The 21,509-nt window shown below is 48.1% G+C and overlaps 1 long non-coding RNA gene across 2 annotated transcripts in view; it reads right to left on the bottom strand.

The window, feature by feature from the left end:
- LOC144098187 (uncharacterized) overlaps positions 1 to 21,509 on the bottom strand; it is a 36,966-nt gene that overhangs the window by 7,487 nt on the left and 7,970 nt on the right. Inside the window, exon 1 of one of the 2 annotated variants that reach the window (XR_013307140.1) lies at positions 4,608 to 4,656. The exons of the other annotated variant lie outside the window; for it this stretch is intronic. This is a non-coding gene — a long non-coding RNA (uncharacterized LOC144098187). Of the gene's footprint in view, positions 1 to 4,607; positions 4,657 to 21,509 lie in introns of those variants that run through there. 2 annotated transcript variants of the gene reach the window in all.

Below are 21,509 nucleotides of genomic sequence, written 5' to 3'. Positions count from 1 at the left end.
TGAGCTGCAAAGCATGATCAATGAGTTAGACTGAATAGAATGGTGGGTCTAAAGATTAACATGCAGAAAACCCAAGTAATTTTCAACTGTCATGCAACGGAGCAGCAGTTTGCAATTGGCAGCGAGGTGCTGGAAGTGGTAAGGAAATACACCTGCTTAGGGAATGTGGTGACTGCAGATCTGGGTCATGAGAAGGAAAGAACTAGACGATTAAGACTGCGGCGGAGCACATTTATCCTGTTCTTTCGGATGATGAATGACACATTACCAATATCCCTCTAGAGAAAGGTATATAACAGCTGTGTCTTACTGGTACTCATCTCTGGGGCAAAAACACGGAGGCTAACGTAAAGGGTTCAGCTTAAAGTGAGGAAAACGCAGCAAGCTATGGAAAAAATAATAGGTGTAGCGTAAAGCGAAAGGAAGACGGCAGAGTAGGTCAGAGAACAAACGTGGATTAATGAGAATCTATTCAAAATCAAGAAGAAATAGGCTAGGACACGGCATGTATTGCGAAGAGAACATAACCGTTGGTCCTCAAGAGTAATGAACTGAATTCCGAGAGAAGGCAAGCACAGCAGAGAGCACCACAAAGCTAGGTGTGTGGATGAATTTAAGAGGTTTGCTGGGATAAGATGGCCGTAGCTGACACTGGCCAGGTCTACTTATTATGGCAGAAGCCTTTGTCCAGCAGTGGACGTAGTCCCTATGATGACGATGAACTCATACCTGGATGTGTTCTTCGAGCAACTGACGGCTGATACACATTCACGTGTTTTCTGTGAAATGAAGCAGCAGTGAGTGGTGCCCTGTCCCGTTGTTCTCTATCGTAGGATATGTAGCTGCTTTGGTGCCTTTAAGTTATTGCAATGAACGGCTATCAACCCACCAAATAAGAAGCTTTCTTGAGATGTAAGCAGAGCCACGTTTCTCTGCTCTTAGGTTTAGGAGCACGGAATCGATCCCAGACTAAAAGAACCTCATAAATCGGCCGTACATGCCTCCTAGTATTCAACATATATCGAAACCCTGTCAGTGTGTCTGCCGGGAATAATACCCTTATCTCCGCAACAACAGAGGCTGGCAAAATGAGGCGGTGTTTTTTTTTTCCCAGGCAACGCCACAGCCACCAAAGAAACTGCCTGCACGCTGTGTACCGGTACTTTCTGAGAAAAAACAACAAAGTAACTAAGTAAATCATGCACTGTGATGACAATACACACGTGCATGCAAGTTAGACGACATCCACGGATGAATGAAGTCATATATAGTGCCATAAATTCACAATATGCTACAGGACTTATTCATACGCAGTGCACGGCACCGGAAATTTACTTTTTTGTTGTGAATGTTGCATGAAACGCTTACGCATAACAATATAACACCACTATGATCTACTGTAAAATAAGTACATTCAGGGATGAGTGCCCTGGAATGCAAAGTAGACTTTTCCTTACGCAATGCAGTGGGTCGGAAATTTACGTTTTTACAGTGCGTGTAGCCTGAAACGTTTACGCTTTAAAAAAACAATTGGGAGGAGTTCCGACATTTCCACCTCGGGTAGTCCGAGCTGAGGGTGAGAGCGTGGAAAAGTTCCGTCTCCTGCACTTGGAAACGTAAAGCCAGCCCCTGAGCGTTACGTTCAAGGTGCTGCTTAGCTTCTTGCGGAGACAATCCGATTGACTTTATGTGGTTGGAGGCCGGAGAGTTGTTATTCTGCGCCATGAATCTATATAGAGCCTTCTAATTTTGAGGTTTAGAGAGATATGTGTTTAAATTTTGATTATAATCCTCCTTTGCTTTTTTAACAGTTCTTTTGAAAGATGCAGAGTAGAACTTATAATTTATCCAATCAGCTGGCCTCTGATTATAATAATGATCCAATCAGCTGGCCTCTGATTATAGGAAAGGCTTTTCCATGCTGCTTTTCTAAGGTGATAAGTTTCCTCACACTCCTCCGTCCACCAAGGAGACGGCTGTCTGGCAGGGGCAGTAGCTTTCACAGAGAATACAGAGCTCTCAGCAGCATCTTGCAGAAAAGAATTTGCCCGCTGAGCTCGTTCTGCTCGACCTGAGCTAACTATGGAGGAAGCAAGGCCGATATCAATATTTTTATACGTAATGTGATTTGCAAATTTTATGGTTGCACCACCTTTTCTGATAGGAGAGGACATAAGAGTAAAGGTTACTGGAAAGTGGTCACCAGATGTACCTGAGTCTACTGTTGGCCATGCAGATACTCCAACCCCACGAGATGCTAATGTTAAATTTATGACTGAACGAGAAACTTCGCGCAAAAAGGTTACTGCTTCGGAATTGCAGCAGCGCACTGCATTCATAGACATCCATGACCTGAGAAGCTGGCCGCAGGAGTCAGAGCGACTACTCCAGACACTGTGGTGCGAATTAAAATCCCCTGCGATGACTGTGTTGTTTGCTCCGCTCAGTAAGGTATCCACACAGTCTGTCCTGTGAACACCTACAGGAAAGTAGACGTTAGCAATATGTTATTTTGGCGCACTGTGGAAGGGATATTTCAACCGCCAACAACTCACAGTCAGGGAGCGTAACTTTCTGCGATATTGATGCCCGGTGACATATTTTTGTAGAGATCATAGTAACTACCACCCGTCATTAATGCGGTCTACCGTGAAAACACATAGTTTTTTCATTGAAAATGATTTAAGTGGAGAGAGCCACGTTTCTTGCAAAATCACAATATCTAGATTATGTTTATGAAGAAGTATTTCAAGATCCGTGAGAGAAGAAAGTACAGAACGACAATTCCATTGCAGAACTTTTAGACCCGCCATGATTATTGACTGATGAAAGAGGCAGCAACAGGATCCTTCAGCGCATCAGTCTGGGGGATTAGTTTGGGGGTCATTTCTTTGCTTTCATTTGCGGAACAGCTGACCTCGAGGGTGAGGAAGAAGCTCGACGCTTCTGGGAAGGACAGAGCATTTCAACATCCGTGTTACCGATATCTACGTGAGAGACACTGCCAGGAGCGCTGTTGGCAGGCGGGACTTGGGATGTGTCAGGAGGCGACATAGAGTCACTCTTACTAGCAGCACACTTTAGGAGCGATGCTGGCGTCGCCTCCGCAACAGATGATTGAGAAGGCAGAGACAGGCCTGCAACAAGTTGAGATAAAGCTTCGGTGAAGTTGCACAGCATTAGCTCGGCCACCACAGAAAGAGCCTGTTCTACTGAGGACACTATCGAAGTAGTCAAACTTGGCTCTATATCTGCAACAGAGCTTCGCGCACGGCTGGCATATGTATTATTCTTCCGATCCAAAAGTGCATACGCATCTGCTCTCGAGCATCGCTTCCCTTAAATTATAGCGAGCAGGCTTTGTTCATCAGCTCGCTTCGAGCAGTTGGCATCATCAGCTGAGTGGTTACACTTGCAGAGGCAACACTGGGGCTGATCAGAGGAGCAGCTGTCATCCGAATGCCCTTCTCCACAAACACGGCAGCGGGTACCTGATTTACACGCTTTACCACTGTGACCGAACCCCCAACATTTGGTGCATTGAAGTGGACGGGGTTGCAGAGGATCCACACGATACACTATTGGCCAGATCTTGAGCTCAGAAGGACAGGAAGAGCCAGAAAAAGTAGTTATAACTGATTCTGTCGCTACACGCACACCATCTAATTCTCTACTGCACCGGTAGACAGAAAGAACCCCCACACCTGCATCCTGAAACGCCTCCAGTGTTTCCTGTGGGAAAGATGCTGGGTCCACTCCACGAACAATACCTTTGGAGAATGCGAGCTGTTCAGGGATGAATGCTTTCACCGCTAATGACTGAAAAATTTTGCACTGGAGCAGGTCTGTGACGCAAGCATTGTCAGAGGACTTGAAAACAGTGCCTCTACGGCCGAACGGTCGCACCTCAGAGATCTAGAGGTAGTGGGTAGTTAGAGACCTTAGCTCCTGCTGAAAAACCTTACAGGTTTTCATCTTCATCATTCCTTCACCGATCGGTACGAGCGTCAATGGGATGACGTGAATTCCATTTTTCCCAAAAAGGTCCAGCGGCAAGCTTTGGGTGGGCAAGCTGGCAACCCAGGCTGCCGACCCTCCGCTCTGGGAGGTCAGCGACATACCTGAGCCAAACGCTCCCTCAAGTGCGCATTGACCGCGCCTACAGACTTAACCTTAGACTTGGCCAAATCTCCCACGCAGAACTGCCTCACCAGAGATGAGCACGCAGACACCACCAGGAAACCACAGGCACCACAGGAAACAGCTGTTCAGAACCGTTCAGAAGGAAGGAAGGAAGGCCTCAGACGTTGCTGGCACATAGCCACTACGGGGGAGTGGCCAAGACACAAGGGGTTAATTGCTAGATACAGGAAATTTTTGACAGGAAAAGGAGTGGTAATACGATGTAGCCTGATAGATTGGAAGACGGAAGGACAGGGGTCCTGTTAACTTGGAGATCGAAGATGGGGCAATGGCTTAATGTGCATAATAGTATACAATGCCTAAAATGTTTCAATGTCGTACTGACTGAGAGCGGGAAGAAGAAATTAGAATGGGAGGCGCTGCGTTTCTTGAAGAAAATTTTGCACAACAGAGCGCACACTCACCGTTCAGAACACCAGCTGTCAACCACCTTCTTCTTCTTATCCTTTCTTCTTCACCTTTTCTTTCTCCTCCCCCCCCCCCATTCTGCCTCTTCCTGCTCATCTCTCGCTCGCGCAGTCGGCTGCCTAGTGCTGCCTGATCCTGGATATGTACACACATGCCGTTTGTCCAAGCCGCCACCACAACCTCAAGCCTGCCGGGTTCTGATCAGAATGTCAAGCGGCCGTTCCAGTACCCTTCTGGTACTGAACTTCCGGCACTTGCTTTGACTTGTCATAAACAAAATACGATATACTTACGTGTTATCAAATATGCTGTGCTCCTAGGTTGAGTAGTAGTCGAAGAGTGAGCAGTTGTCAGATGAGAGGTTTTGCACAGGGACGGACGTTTCGTACATACGCGCTCTAACAGCACCGGATAGACGTAATTAACGCGATAGCATTAGACGTCTCGTTCACGAAAAATTTGGCGTCCATCTTTGGTACGAAAATGCAGATGTCCCATCTGTCACGGTGGGCAGGAGGCAACCTGCGCCCCGGGTTGCAGGCAACCTGCCCATCATGCCAGGTGGCAATGAAATTAAATAAATTTCAGTGCTATTGTCACCTGCCCACCGTTGCACTCCGCTTCAGCTCATTGGCTGAGACACAGCCTCCGGAAGAACAATGTGCAAAAATAAACCTCACGGGAGCTCCGGAAGAGCCGCCTGGCTCTCACAAGCTCTAGAAGAGGCTGTTTTTGAAACAGCCACCTGCAGGGGCAGTGGAGCATCGCTCGAACCCTGCACCACTGCGCCAGTATAGTGGTATGAGGACTCCCCGTGATCTATGAATCTATGCAAGAGGATTAAATTGACTATACTTGCGCGAAAAATAGGAAGGGACGCGGCGACAGGACAGAGCGCTCTGTCCTGTCGTCACGCCCCTTCCTATTTTTCGCGCAAGTATAACACATTTAATGCAGAATGGACCAATTGCTCGTCCAAACGAAAGTACTTATGCGAGAGGAAGAGTACTTGGACGGGAGGGATCTCTAATGCCATCGCATTCTACCCTTAATTGTAGGTTAAGCATATTTCAAGTTTTTGGACCCTCCTTTTACTCCACGGTAAAAGCACACAAAGGAATAGGCGACTAAGTGCACATGCTCAAGGGATGAAGAAAAAACTGTGTTTAACCTTGTGGAACTTCACATCACAGAAGACAAAAGATTTTTTTCTTTAGGACAGTCTCCCGTCAAGCGGCATGCCGGAACAAAAAAAAAGTGTTTGTGGTGTGCCGGCGCCACGACCGCAAAGCTGGCGTTCAAGGGCACGCAGTTTCACAGAGGTTCGTTGGCTGCTAGCGCAAGCTGCGGCTTCAAGTCTCACTGTTCTGTCGCATCTGTAGTGTGTGCCTGGTAGTGTGCCGTGTTCCCAAGCATTCACAATTGCCAATGTTTGGAGAACGCAGTTTTATGTCCTACTGCACCAGAAGGCTTGTAGAGAAGACTACCGCTCGGGACGTCAGTGTGGCTGGAAAAAAAAGGTATTTTCTCTTCTTCTCGTAACTGCCTTCTTCGTGCCGCTCGTTCAGTCGCTATCTCTTCGGCGAATCCTTGCAGGGATCTACGGACAGCCCAGGACATCTGGCCAAGGAGCGTGTTTGGACGGCAAAACCAGTGCTGTTGCCACTGAGGACGACCCATGGAAGTCTGCGGAAACCTGGCTGCGCTGCAGAAGGCGATAAGAGAAATGCAAGAAGAGATAGGAACAGTGTGTCCATTGATCGGAGGTGAGAAAGACGTAGAGACATGGCGGCGGTGGCAAGGCAGCTAGGATGAACGTTGTTGCCAGGCGAACTTTCTACCGACATCACTGTGGGCGGCAGTTGAAAGCAGGATACACGCTGGGGTTAACAAATACGGGAGATGTGGACGAAGAAGGACAATGTGGGTGGTCGACTGGAGGTGAGAACATGGCGGAAGTGGAACGCGGGTGAAGCAACAGTGGCGGCATCTCTAGAGCTGGTGGCGCACCAGGGCTATATCTTGGAGGTAGCGGCAACGGCAGCTCGTCCGAGTCTCTGAAGGGGCGAATCGCGTCAGATGGTGTTGGCGAAGCACTCCACCCCAACATAAATTTTCGTCGTCAACTAGCTTATTCGCGTCAAGCGACCATCCTCCTAGAGAAGCAGGGGGAAAAAATCCTGAAAACGTTTACTTACCAAGGTTTGCGATTTATTACGATGAAGGGAACCGTTACTAAGAAGAGGAGCATGCAATAAATTGTTTTGAGGCGCTTTTAAGATGAGCTAAATATCGTTGACGGCTATGTCAAGGCATACTCTTCATACCACCACGGGTATTGGCAGACCCGTTGGTGTTGTCCTTCCTACACATGTTTAATCTCCGGGCGAACAAAACGCTTGAAAAATGTCACAATCCACTGCGGGGGGAGGGGGGGAAGAGTTCGAAAACAATTTTTAGACCACACCTCCCTCAATTGAAAGCATTTAATTCTGTTCACTTCTTTTGTAGTTAATTGCAAACTACCATGTTTATTAGATTTGCTGAAACGCATTGGGTGATTTCTGCCCAAGCTTGTTTGGCGATCTTTTTTTAAACATTTAGCTATGAATGTCCCAATACAAGTGAGCACAACGGATGGGTAAGAAAACCGAGCAGACGCGGTCAACGACACAGCGTCTTGGTTTCGGACGTTTTCAAGAGATTATCAGCAACGGTAATAAAATATTGACACCGCCCATTCATCGTCGTCGTTCTACTAGAACCACGAGAGCGCGCGAGCTGGCCTTAGAAAAAGAAGCCGAAGTGTCTGGCTGCGAATGCTCCGCTTTTGGGACTGCTACTGACGTCCGCTGCAGTCACCTACTTTGACGTATCCAACCGAGCTGTACCACCCGTGACATCTGGTGGAGGTGCTGGGTAACGCATTCCATGCCTCGGACTCCCCCAGCAAGCAGGGATTCAAGTCCTCGAGGGTCATCTGCCATCGAGGTGACGCCTGTACACCACGGCAGCCGCCGGCTCCAAGGTCTTCAACCCGAGTTTGGGCTTCTGGAGTCTCGCTCAACCAAAGCGGTTCGTTCAGCGCCATCGTCGACGACCGTCCAGCCCGAAATAGGCATGCAGACGACGATTAGTTCACCTTCTGTTGTGCTGCAGCAGCCTCGGGAGCCACCGATCTTCCAAGGTTCTCTAGGCGAAGACCCGGAAGACTGGCTGGAGAAATTTGAACGCGTGGCCCGGTACAACAGATGGGCGGAAGACTCCAAGCTTCAACACGTGTTCTTTTCGCTGGAGGGCGCAGCTCGTACGTGGTTCGAGAACCGGGAGTCGTCCATAACGACGTGGAACGCATTTAAAGACCAGTTCCTGAAGGATTTCACCACGGTGATTCGAAGAGAACGGGCCGATCTGCTCCTTCAGTCCCGAACCCAGCTACCAAATTAAAGCATACTGGTATACTTCGAAGAGATGGCAAAGTTATTTCGTCGAGCTGACCCGGACATGACAGAGCAGAAGAAACTCCGGTACCTTATGCGAGGTGTCAAGGAGCAAATCTTTGCCGGACTGGTTCGCAATCCACCGAGCACGGTCGCAGAGTTTCTGTCGGAGGCAACCACCATGGAAAAGACACTCGATATGCGGTTGCGGCAATACGAGCGTCAACCTTTGGCCATGACTGCGGCAACCACGGACATCAGTAACACCCACATGCTTCGCGAAACCGTATGAGCTATCGTTCGCGAGGAGCTCCAGAAGCTGTTCCCGGCTACGCCGCCTGCGCCAACGGTTACTGCTCTATCCGAGGTTATTCGGGAAGAGGTGCAACAGGCGCTTACAACACCAGCTCCCTTTCAGCCGTCCACAGCCCCACCGCAAATGACATACGCCGCTGTTGCTCGTCGCGCACAACCGCCGCCGACTCGTCTTCAGGAAACCCCGGCCTCTTTTCGGCCGCCACCACCTGCTCGTCCTGCTCCATCGTATCCGCGTAAAAGTGACATCTGGCGCACTCCCAACTACCGTCCTCTCTGCTATCACTGCGGTGAGCCGGGCCACCTGTACCGCAACTACAGGTATCGTCAGATGGGCCTGCTGGGGTTCCCTGCAGATGCACCACGTCCGCAGCCTGGGCAGCGACCCAGAGAAATCAACGATTATCTGGCCGAATCTGCCGGTGGGACCCGCAGGTCGCCATCCCCACGTCGTCGGTCTTACGGTGACTTTCCTCGGGGAAGTCGCCAAGCCCCCGCCAGGAAAACTAAAAGCAGCAACCTTTGAGGGGGAGGTTGCTCACCGACGAAATGTAACAAACCCTCCTACACCGCAACTAGGTGGCCACCCGATGCCACGACCGAATGCCGTCTGACACCGTGAAACGCCGACTCGACGGGAATGCCACCTGACGTATCGAAATGAACCCGCGCCGCACCGCAGCCGTGACCGAACACCGCGCCGTACCGCTCACACGCCGTCTACGACAGCAAACCTGAGCATTTCCCTCGACGGAACAGACGTCACTGCACTCGTCGACACAGGGGCGGATTACTCTATCCTCAGTGGAAATTTCGCCGCCACTCTGAAAAAGGTCACCACTCCGTGGATGGGCCCACAGATTCGTACAGCCGGGGGTCACTTAGTTACTCCGACCGGGACTTGCACATCAAGAGTAGCAGTTCAAGGCGCAACCTACCTGGCAACGTTCGTTATACTCGAACATTGTTCACGTGACGTCATTCTCGGGATGGATTTCTTGACCGAGAATGGAGCGGTCATCGACCTCCAGTCAAAGGCCGTGTGTTTCTCCACAGAGAACGCAATACACAGAGATCCAGACCATCCGACCGCACTTTGCACCCTGGATGACCACGTCACCATCCCACCTCGTTCGAGTATTATGGTTTCTGTCGGCGCCAAGACTGTGCGGAATTTCGAAGGCGTCGCGGAAAGCAACCAGATCTTGCTTTTTGCCAGGAGCCTTGCTGTCGCCAGAGGAGTCGTTAATCTCGTCGACGGAGAAACAGAAGTGCTGATAACCAATTTCGGTGGTGCACACCAACATCTGAACGTGGGAACCGTTGTGGCTCACGTTGATGCCATCGCCCATGTCAGCAGCACACCCAGTATTTCCACAATGTCGTTGTCGCAAGAGCAGAGCCCAGTCACTGGTTTCACGTTCGACGTCAATCCAGCACTCTCCCCGACGCAGCAACAACAAGTTAAAGATCTTCTTCTGCGCTACGGCGACATCATCTCGGTATCATCGTGTGTTGGACGAACTCACCTAGCGAAGCATCGCATTATTACGGACGATAACGTGCACCCTCTCCGACAGTCCCCCTACCGAGTGTCTCCCGCTGAACGCGACGCTATTGGCCGCCAAGTCAAGGAAATGCTCCGCGACGACGTAATTCGTCCTTCCCGGAGTCCCTGGGCAGCGCCAGTCGTCCTTGTGAAGAAGAAAGACGGAACATTGCGGTTCTGTGTAGACTACCGTCGCTTAAACAAAATCACCAAAAAGGATGTCTATCCTCTCCCCCGGATCGACGACGCTCTGGATCGCCTTTGTAGCGCTAAATACTTTTCTTCGATGGACCTCAAGTCAGGTTACTGGCAAATTGAGGTCGATGAGCGGGACCGTGAAAAAACAGCTTTTATTACTCCAGATGGCCTGTATGAATTTACGGCCATGCCCTTCGGACTGTGCTCTGCACCGGCAACTTTCCAACGCCTCATGGATACCGTCCTTGCCGATTTAAAATGGCAGACGTGTCTCGTCTATCTTGACGATGTTGTCGTCTTCGCCCCGACTTTCCAGGAGCATCATCACCGCCTCGAATTGGTCCTGCAAGCAATAAGGTCTTCTGGACTCACGCTCAAAAATGAGAAATGCCACTTTGCGTATACAGAGCTGAAGTTCTTAGGGCACGTTGTGAATCAAGCCGGTGTTCAGCCTTATCCTGAAAAAAACAACAGCTATTGCCCATTTTCCGCCGCCGCAAGACCTGAAAGCTGTCCGCCGTTTTCTTGGATTGTGCGCGTATTACCGTCGCTTCGTGAAAGATTTTGCTCGCATTGCCGAGCCGCTGACGCGCCTAACAGGGTCGGACACACCTTTCACATGGGAAGCAGCGCAAGAAAATGCATTCCGCAGCCTTCAAAGCCTCCTGCAGGCGCCTCCCGTTCTGGCTCACTTCGACGTAAACGCCGACACGGAGCTCCATACTGATGCCAGCAACATCGGCTTAGGTGCGGTCCTGGTCCAGATCCAAGCAGGTCAAGAACGGGTCATCGCTTACGCAAGTCGATGTTTGTCACCAGCCGAATCAAACTATTCCGCTACCGAGAAAGAATGCCTTGCCATTGTATGGGCCACTTCGAAATTCCGACCGTACCTTTACGGCAAAAATTTTAAGGTGGTGACCGATCATCATGCCTTATGCTGGCTCGCAAGCCTTAAAGACCCGTCCGCTCGCCTCGTCCGACGGAGTCTGCGGCTCCAGGAATACGACATGACTGTCGTGTACAAATCCGGGCGCAAGCACTCTGACGCCGATTGTCTGTCCCGCGCCCCAGTAGATCCTTCTACCGACGCCTGTAATGATGACGACATCTTACTGACTGCTCTCAGCGCCTCCTGCCTCGCTGACCAACAATGCGCCGACCTCGAACTTCGAGACGTAATGGAATTTCTCAACGGCAGCAACACGACCGCCCCACGCGCTTTCAGGCGCGTGTTGCCATCTTTATGCATCCGCAATGGTCTTCTGGTCAAGAAAAATTTCGCTCCAAACAATACGCAATACCTAATCGTCGTACCGCCTAGCCTGCGCAATGAAATCCTCCAAGCCTCCCATGACGAACCCACTTCTGGACATTTGGGCATAGCCCGTACGCTAGCACGAATCCAAGAGAATTACTACTGGCCTCGTCTCCGTGCTGATGTCACTCACTACGTCAGAACGTGCCGAGCCTGTCAGCGTCGCAAGGTACCGTCAACCAAACAAGCTGGGTTCTTGATGCCCATTAGACCACCCACAAGGCCCTTCCAACGAATAGGAATGGACATGCTGGGTCCGTTCCCACGTTCGAACTCTGGCAACAAATGGATAATTGTCGCGACGGACTACCTTACCCGCTATGCAGAAACGTCAGCTCTACCCAGCGGCACCGCTTTAGAAGTCGCTAAGTTCTTCGTGCATCAGATCGTACTCCGCCATGGGGCACCTGAAGTGCTGATCACTGACAGAGGCCCTGCGTTCATGGCTGAGCTGCTGCAGGAGATCTTGGTTTAGAGTCATACCGACCACCGCCGAACAACGTCGTACCACCCTCAAACGAACGGGTTGACTGAAAGACTGAACCGAACCCTTTCTGAGATGATTTCCATGTACGTCGATATTGAACACAAAACGTGGAACGAAGTGCTTCCTTATGTCACCTTCGCCTACAATACGGCCATGCAAGAAACAACGCAGATGTCCCCATTCCAACTCGTCTACGGCCGTGCAGTGACGACGATGCTCGACGCAATGTTACCACATCTGGACGACTCTAGCCTTCACACTGATACCTACACGTTCCTGGAACGCGCCGAAGCTGCTCGCCAACTGGCCAAAGTTCGAATTCAGGACCAACAACTTCGAGATGCAGATCGCTACAATCGGCGCCGTCACGACGTCCATTATGCGCCTGGCGACCCTGTGTGGGTGTGGTTCCCCATTCGGCGACGAGGACTGAGCGAAAAACTCCTCCATCGCTACTTCGGACCATACCGCGTGGTCAGGTCATTGGGCGACCTCAACTACGAGGTCATTCCCGATGGATTTCAGAAGTCCCGACGGTCCCCGTGCCCTGAAGTGGTTCACGTGGTCCGCCTGAAGCCTTATCACGATCGGTAGCCTCGCCCACTAACCCCGTTCAGTCCTTCCGACCTCTCCACTCACTCCCAGCATCGGGACGATGCTTCTTTTTGCCGGGGAGTAATGACACCGCCCATTCATCGTCGTCGTTCTACTAGAACCACGAGAGCGCGGAATGCGCGCGCGAGCTGGCCTTAGAAAAAGAAGCCGAAGTGTCTGGCTGCGAATGCTCCGCTTTTGGGACTGCTACTGACGTCCGCTGCAGTCACCTACTTTGACGTATCCAACCGAGCTGTACCACCCGTGACAATATAAGCACTAGCCTGTTTCGTCTGTGTATATCTAGATGAACATATAAACTGTTACCCAGCCTGTGAGAACGGCTGCTTGGCTCGCATCTGCAAAATCTATACTCGTAGCCGAAAGCAGCTTCTCGCTAATTCCACCAAATACAGGCAAGTACCGACGTTTATTTGGATCTCAAACAACTTAAGCAATAATATTTTACCTTGTGAACAGTGTTTCCTCTCGATTAGACCGGTATTTTGCGCACAGGAAATTTTTTTTAAATCTGGCACATTAAAGCTTCAGTCCCTGTACATAGATGCAGAATTCGGGCTTCGAAGCAAAACTTTCGCGGAACTTTATATTCCTGCTTGGTTACGCAAGGGTGCATGCAACACAAGTTTTGCTTCTTCCATCAGTCCGCGCGATTTTGTTCCAAGCTATTGTCTTCGATATGAGTCTGCAGATAAATTTATTGTTATTGGAATTAGCTCGACATTTCCTGCTCGAGAATAAAAACGACGACCCAGATGCACAGTAATTGCCACAGCTTACGTATGTGGCCTCAGTTGTTCTCGTGCTCTGTACCTTGATCCTTGCCGACCCCGGTTCGCTGACAAAGGAATTATTTTCTAATGAACAGAAGCGGCGAAAGCAGGTTTGGTACGCATTCAGGAGCGAAAATATTGTGTCGTGCAATTTCAGATGCAAACAGGCAAGCGGCATGCAATGGCCGGTTCGGCGCTGAAGCGTGCCTCTTTTTTTTACGCTTAGCAAGACGAACAGTGCGGAAATGACATCCGACCAATACAAGTGTTGCACTAGACTTAGCTGGCTAAACGCAAAAGCGATAAATCGCAACAAAAATAGCACTGAACTGACATGCGGCACGTACACTACAGACACACGAGGAGTTCGGCGGTTGCCACTTCTCGCGCTTGATTCGGACCAGCCACAGAAGCCTCCTTTTCGGGTCTCTTGGAAAATGGAACACCCCCCGACCATTTCTCGTACGTTTGAAGCACTGCTCAACACAGCATTCAGGCATTGCACGGCGATGAAAGCCGCGCGAACGCAGGCACGCAGCAGTGACGCCCGCACGACCGCAGAGCGGCAAGGTCGTCCGGTCGACGCGGGCAATAGAATGGCGGAGGGAGCGGACGAAAACAGGTTTAGGCAGCATCGAGTGGTTCAAAGGGTGACTTCACCCTAAGCGGAGGCGCCCGCATCGAGGCACTCAAAGTTTTTGCCGTCCCTGCTGGCGAAGGTAGTGGCGCGCGACTTTTTTAAAGCACAAAATGTGTTTTAGCTCTCGCTCTCGGCAAACTCAGGCGAACGTCGCCCGGGAACCGCGGAGAACCTGCGGCCGAACGTGGCGCCGAACCTCGGGGAGAACATCAAGTGAACTTTCCAAAACAAATTTCCGTGTGAATAGTACATACAGCTTGGCGCACGCTCAAGAAACCGGCACGCCACTATAAAAGAGCGCCCTGGCCTTCGAAGCTCTCAAGTGACAGCGAAAATCTGGTTTTGGAAAGCCCATTACAAGTTCGGAGGGCATTTCATCGGCAGACCCGAAGGAAATGTACAAATGCCAACATTGCTTGAATGTTTCGTTTGAGCACACTATTAAAATCTGCGAGCAATCCCAATAAGTTGAAACAACTTAAACGTCGTCCGCCTGCCCATCTTCTTAACTATCCGTGTCAAAGGAGCGTTCCGAATGCATACGCACGCACACACATATGGTATAAAATAGTGACATATACATAAATTATAAATTTTACTATTTTTACTAACGCTTTTAAACTTGAATTATGCTTTTGTAGAGTTTAATTTACCGTAAGTTGTAGAAAGAGACAGTTGTGAATGCACTCAAGGAAAAAAGGTCCTTTCCTAGTCGGCAGCTATGATATATTGTGTTTTTCGCAGAAGGTATGCGCGGAACGATGATGCGTTAAAAATTTTGATCGTCATACTGAAATATGAACGCTTTTCTCCAACAACATCATTAAATGACTTTCCTTTTGGCGACAGGTTTCAATATATCAGAGAAGTTTTATACGTACATATAAAAGCCAACTTCATGCATCCGTACATTGACATCCTTAATACTTTCACTCAGGTGGTCAACCGGAATTTCGAAGCCATGCCGACGAATATATCGCTCAAGAAAAATTCTGATACAAATCTATCTTGGCCTAACACGTTCCTGTATGTCTTTCGTGTTCGTCCTCGTCTTTTCGGGCTGCCTCCTCTCGCTGAAACACTAAAACCAGCAAACCCAAGCCACTACTGTATGGTTCCTTTATTCGCTGCCTAGTTTTCTATTAGCCTAACAGAAATGCGCGTCGGTTTGGTTTTTTTCAATAAAGTGATAATCCCACAGCAGTGGACGAATTTCACGAACGGATCACGAAGCCTAAATGGAACATGACTGCCGATAGTTTTGGCCATGATGTTCAAAAAGAAATAAATTCCAGAAACTGCTGCCCTTCAAAGTTTATTTTAGGGAGTAAAATCGTGGATACTAAGCCTGTTTCTGTTTATATGCAGCAGAAAATTAATTTTGGTAACTTTTCAATTTCCCAGCTCTCCGCCAACGCAAATGGAAACACTTGAACGATGCAGAAGACCCGGTGAGGCTCGCCAAATTCAGGTGCTGAAGATAGTCTTGTGCGTACTTTCATAGACTGTGGTGTACTAGCATATCTAAAACGTGCTAATCGTGGGAACTATACGTACAGCCTGTTTCGCACTTGGGGATTGGGAGCGCGTGGCCGCTGCGCTTCGAGAACCGCTGCCACCGAGAACACCAGGCACGTGCATGCATGGAAAGAGCAGCCGCCGGCTGTGCTTATTGCGTGTGCGCGAGTACCGCCGACCCCGCACCGCAGACTCTCCCTGGCTGTCAGTAGCGGCAGCGCGGCTGGAATAGTTGAGGTATAGTGCTTAGAATATACTGGCTAGTGTGCTCAGCGCGAGCGGCGCGGTGGCACCAGAAGTGATGCCTGCCGGCAGCGGCCGCATAGCGGCGCTGTGGTGCGGGAGGGTGTAGGGTGAGCGCGCGCAGCGGGGCGAGACGGTCTCGCGCCGCGCTGCTCAGAGTTGGAAAGGGTGTTGCGCGTTGCTTCGGCTCCCGTTTAGTACTTTGTTTTACATCTATTTCAGGTGCTTAGGAATAATGTAACGTTTTAGCCTGCTTCGTACAGATTTCCAGCGCTTGAAAGCTCAGTACGTGAACCACACGCTAACCAAATAAACGCACATGCGCACAAATTAAAAAAAAACACAAATTTAGCAAAACACAGATTTGGTTTAATGAAGTGAATACAGCATTTTTAATCAAAGGGGCCAGTGAGAGTGGAGGGTAATGCTTTTTGGCGAACACAAGCTACGAAAAACGTGTATTCAATTGCAGTGGCGCAGCTTTAGAAGTTTTAGTCGCTCTCGCTGTCCGTCTCGCTCCTTGTTAAGACCCTTGACAAAGAATCCAAATCTCAATAGAACAAAGAACTTTAGTACAGCTGCCAGTGTTCGCTTCTGATGCTCGGGGCAACCAAGAGTTGGAAACTTTAGGGAATGTAAAAGGCTGGCATGCTCAGGTAAGCTTTCCATGTGCAACTTGTTCTTGCTCAAAAATGATGTAAAGCTATCTTCCATGAGCTTTACAACACTCTATAAGGCTTGACTTAATTCAATTCAATTCATTTTCCATGTATACATGGTGAGGGTAGAGGGGAAAAAGCCAGAAATTGTAGCTTGACATGCCCCTCGGCCCCTACTATGCAGGGCAGCAGGCAACATACATACACATAAATCATTAGAAAAGACAATGAGGAAATGAAGCGTACACAAAAAATGGTAAAAAAAGCAACAGAACAATATACTTCAGAGAAAAACATCTCATTGCTTATTCAAATCAGGTCAACAATTTATGGAACGAAAGAGATAAGGAAGCAGTGAAAGCATGGTGAAATCTAAAAAGTAACACATACATCCTGTATATTTTTGCGGCATGCTCGTGATACATCAACTTTTGCAGCATGAAACTTATTTAAAAGACGGGGCAGCGTGTTTGCTAGGCTATATGTACCATATATTGTGCGGCATGTTGGAATATACCACAGTGCGCTGTGTCTGCTAGGGTAAACTTGTACATTTAGCGAAAGGTGTGCCGTGTCACGCAAGTAATTCACATTTTGTCTTAGATCCATCTTATATCTTTCAGCCAGCCTAACAATACACATTTCAGATACTTTTACGGCATTGAACTAGCGGAATAAGTCGCATGTCTTTACATCTGAACCGACGTTGAGTATTGCACGTAGAGCCTTCTTCTGTAAATGAGCCCGCCTTTGTCAAAGTGGGCAGTGAAATATGCATCAGCATTTGCGCTTGCTTCAGCATTGCTTATGCAAAGGTGAGCAGCATACCTGGGGCAAGCTGTTTTTGCAATAATTGTTCTCGCCACCTAGCCCGCTACATAGTAAAGTAGAGCACTGTTGCTTTTCTTTTCTGTGTATCCTGTGCGGTCACTTTCTGCAACCAGGGTGTCAATTACGTCCTCGGCCTCATCGACCCTTCCTCGGTCCATTAAGCTGTCCATAGAATCTAAAACATTCTTAACAGATGTCTTACTGGTGTCGCTTGGATTCAGCAATGCTTGGACATCCTGGGAGCAGTTGCCTCCTCGTGGAGACTTGTAAAGGTTGTAAAATGCCATCAAATTGACAGTCACCAGGAACTGCGAGACAGTTGTGTGATCGTTACATCCCGACGATTATGTAATGATCCCAAAGATGTTTTCTAATTTGTCTTGGCTTAAACGGGATGTTAATATATACTTGAAGCCCACATTGGTGCAAGCCTAGAGTGCTCGTTATTTCATTTATTGGTTTTGTTTGGCCAGTACAGAGACTGCAAACAAGGGAGAGCAAGCTAAAGGCGCCTAGTAGCGCCTGACAGAGGCCTGCCCTCCCCATGTAAAAAAAAAACACAACAAAGTGGCACTTGGCAATGGTACAAAATTTCCATAAGTAACAGAAACTAGAAAAGCAGCGGATATATTGACAACAAAACAGAAATCAGTCATGCATAGAGCTAAGCACAACAAAACTAAGAGCAAAACATAACAAAGACAAAAACTGATTACGTAAAAACACACCACAACTAGCTATAACAAAAATATTCACGAACAGATTTCCTAAATCTGACCTCGGGCATATTTTGTACTGACAATTCCGTTAAGTATGGATAGGTGTTTAATGTATGAGGAATTATGTGAGTTAGTTTTTGGAACCCATAGTTTGTACGGGATTTTGATGCATGGTATTGAGGGTGCCTTAGACTGTAAGCTGTTTGGGCAATTAAATATGTGCTCTCGAAAGTCTGCCAGTTTCCTTTCATAAGGTTTCTGATATAAACAGCAAGCTTCTTGTGGTAAGCGGCCGTGATGGTTAGCAGTCTATGGTTGAGGAAGGAAGGACCCGTGCACTCACTGTAATCGCTCGTACAGCTCTTTTTTGTAAAGTAAGTACTTTCACAAGATTGGTTGAGGTAGTCGTTCCCCAGATCAACAAACAATATTGTACATGCGAAAAGACTAGAGAGAAATAAATTTGTAGTTTGAATTTTCGAGGCAGTATTGTGCGAAATTTATTTAGGATACCAACAGAGCGAGCCATTTTAGTGCAAACGTAGTTTACATGATCTGTCCAGAGTAAGTGTTCTTCAAAAATGACTCCAAGGAACATTGTAGAGCTGACACGAGTTATAGGAGCTTGTTCGAAGTGAATTTGGAAGTTGTTCGGGACTTCCTTATTTTTGGCTCTAAACAGTATGTACTTTGTTTTCCTGACATTAAGTTCTAACCTATTTGATTTTAACCAAACAGACAATTGGGATAACCAACTATTGGAGGCTGCTTGCAAAATATTACTATCTTGCCCTGAAAAAAATACGTTAGTATCGTCTGCATAGATTATAATGTTGTCTGCTGGACGAAGGTTGACGATATCATTAATATATAATAAGAACAACGTTGGTCCTAGAACGGAGCCCTGTGGCACACCAGACACAATCTGACCAATCCCAGATGAAATACCGTTAATGATAGTTGTTTGAGATCGGTTGTCAAGGTAGCTAGCAAATAAGGTTAAAGGAACGCCTCGTATTCCATAACACTGCATTTTTTCAAGCAATATCTTATGGTTAACCGAGTCAAACGCTTTCCTCATATCAAGGAATATGCCAACTCTTAGCAGTTTATTTTCTATGTTTCCAATTAGCTTTTCTTTGATTTCCAGTAAGGCGGCCTCAGTTGTTTTGTTTTTTGAAATCCGTACTGTTGCTTGGAGATGACATGGTTTTTGTCGAGATATTGAGAAAGACGTGTGTTGATTGCAAGTTCCGCAATCTTAGAGAAAACTGAAAGAATGGAGATCGGCCGATAATTATTTAAATCATTAATGTCACCCCCTTTATGAATGGCAGTGACACGAGCAATTTTCAACTGATGTGGAAATGTGCCTGTCGTGAACATTAGGTTGACTATATGTGCTAATGGTATCGCAATGACATCTGCTACTTTCTTGATCGGGACTGGAGCTATGCCATCTACACCTGGAGCACTATTACTGCGTAAGGAGTGAATAATGGTAATTATTTCTGAGTCAGTGCATGGTAACAAAAACATGGAATTACTTTGTTTACTGGTTATATAGATAGTTATATAGATATTGTCACTCTTAACCCAGAAGCTGTACTTTCCGATTGAAAACTACCTCCAGCTGGTTTAGCATGTTCTTCCCACTTGTCCCGATAGCCTAAAAAGTCTTCCAAGAAACGCATCTACGGGCTGCCTAGCTTAAGTGCACAGTTGCTTACTCTGGAGGTCATTACTCGTATCAAACGATTGATTAGCATGACAAAGTCTTCTGTTGGTTGCCCCCGAGTGTATATAGTCTCCATATGCCGGTGGTGCTGCAAAAGCCCCTTAATTACCTCATCTCCAAAAAGTTTATATGCGAGGTCAACCTTCATCTTTTCAAAATTATTTGGTCTTATGTGCGCATCTGTTATTTCCGGCATTGCAACCACTCCGACGAAGCGGCACGAGACTCGTCTTTTCCTTGCACTGCCGCTTTGCCTTTGACATCGTGCTGCGCCACTAGCATTTATTTCGCGAACTTACGAAACTTCGCGCTTGATGACAGAGCAGCCACAAGACATGCACAGGAGTAGGAGGGCCGCAAAACAACCACTCAAACACGTGGAAATCTCATACACGCGCCAAAACCGACGGCGACCAGTCAGCACAGCGAGCGGAGCTGCGACTGTGGCACCCTCCCGACGAGCAGCGCCCTCTATTGGCAGTAGCGGGCAGGCATCACGGAAGGAGCCACCCTCTCGCATAGTGCGGGGCGCGCGCTGAGCACACTAGCCAGTATATTCTAGGCACTATAGTTGAGGTAGGGCGGCCTAGTTGAGGTAGTTGAGATGAACAGCGCCCACCGGAAACTGGCCCCACATCGCGCCGATGCCGCGAGGGGCGCTACACACAGGAGAGCCGTCAGAGAGGGCAGCGGCTATAGGCCTGTAGCTTGCTCACTTCAAGAAAACCTCGCTCGAGCTGTCCTGACGCGACAGCGTTAAAGCGGACGTTCTGGGAAAAAGCCGGGCACGTTGTCACACTTATTCACGGTTGGTCGAGAGGGTTGTGACATCACACGTTGAGCTGTGGAACAGTGTGGAATGAAAATGATTAAAACTCCATTTAAATTGCGACTATGTGGCCGTAGTATGACTAAAACGTCGCTGTGACATCTAAGGATGTGAACTAAATTAGTTTCACCGAGAAAAAAATTGGGATATTTAGTTGGGGAAATTTTTTAAATATTTAATAAGTGCTCCTCACTTTTTGCTTCGCTCACATGAATATGTCTATATATAATTCGCCTGTGCCATTCACAACTTCGTATGTATTAGACACGACGCGTAGTGAAGGGCTTCGGATTAATTCCGACCACTTGGGTTGTGTAGCTCGCACGAGTCTCAGTACACGAGAAAACTGCGCGGTGTGCATGCGTCAAAGCGGCCTATGAAAAAAAGTATGAATTTTTATCATGCAAGCACCGATCGGTCAGTGCAACGAGAAACACTGGAACGGATCTTCTGAGGGCCGCGTTAATGTCATCTATATGAGATTCTTTAATTTGATCGGGGGTGAATATTGCGCAAAACGGGTAGATGTTTGAATCACTCCGTAGCCTCCCCCAAAAAAGAAGATAATAATACATCGCAGGGAGCAAATATATATGCACATCACAATTTGTTTCATATATGAGGGCGTTTCTCTGTCTCACATAAAGTAATCATTAGCATGGGCTATATCTGGAATCGTGTGTGAGGTGGATTCTTGAAGCTTTCGAAATTAGGACGTTTCTTGCGTTATTGTGCTGTGTCAGTGCAAATTCAAAATGTAGACCCATGTTCAAGCTTCAATACCTCTTCTGCCTCTTCTTTGTTTGCAACGCGGGTCTTTCCTTTCAGTTACCTGACCTTTCACGGAGCTTTTAGTCATTATTTTTCTTTTCTTTGCGTACGTTTCCTTTACCTTCTCTTGACTTCATTTTTTTCATCATTTTCACCTTGCTCTGTACCGCCATTACTATCCAAGCCCGCCTTTTACCTTATATCAACCTTCGAGGCGATTTTCACCCCCATCCCATCGAAACCTCCTGCTCTTCT

This window comes from Amblyomma americanum, chromosome 1 (assembly GCF_052857255.1).
Source record: "Amblyomma americanum isolate KBUSLIRL-KWMA chromosome 1, ASM5285725v1, whole genome shotgun sequence".
NCBI classification, from domain to species: domain Eukaryota; kingdom Metazoa; phylum Arthropoda; class Arachnida; order Ixodida; family Ixodidae; genus Amblyomma; species Amblyomma americanum.
The sequence above is the reverse complement of the archived record's forward strand: the minus strand, read 5'-3'. Positions and strand labels throughout refer to the sequence as shown.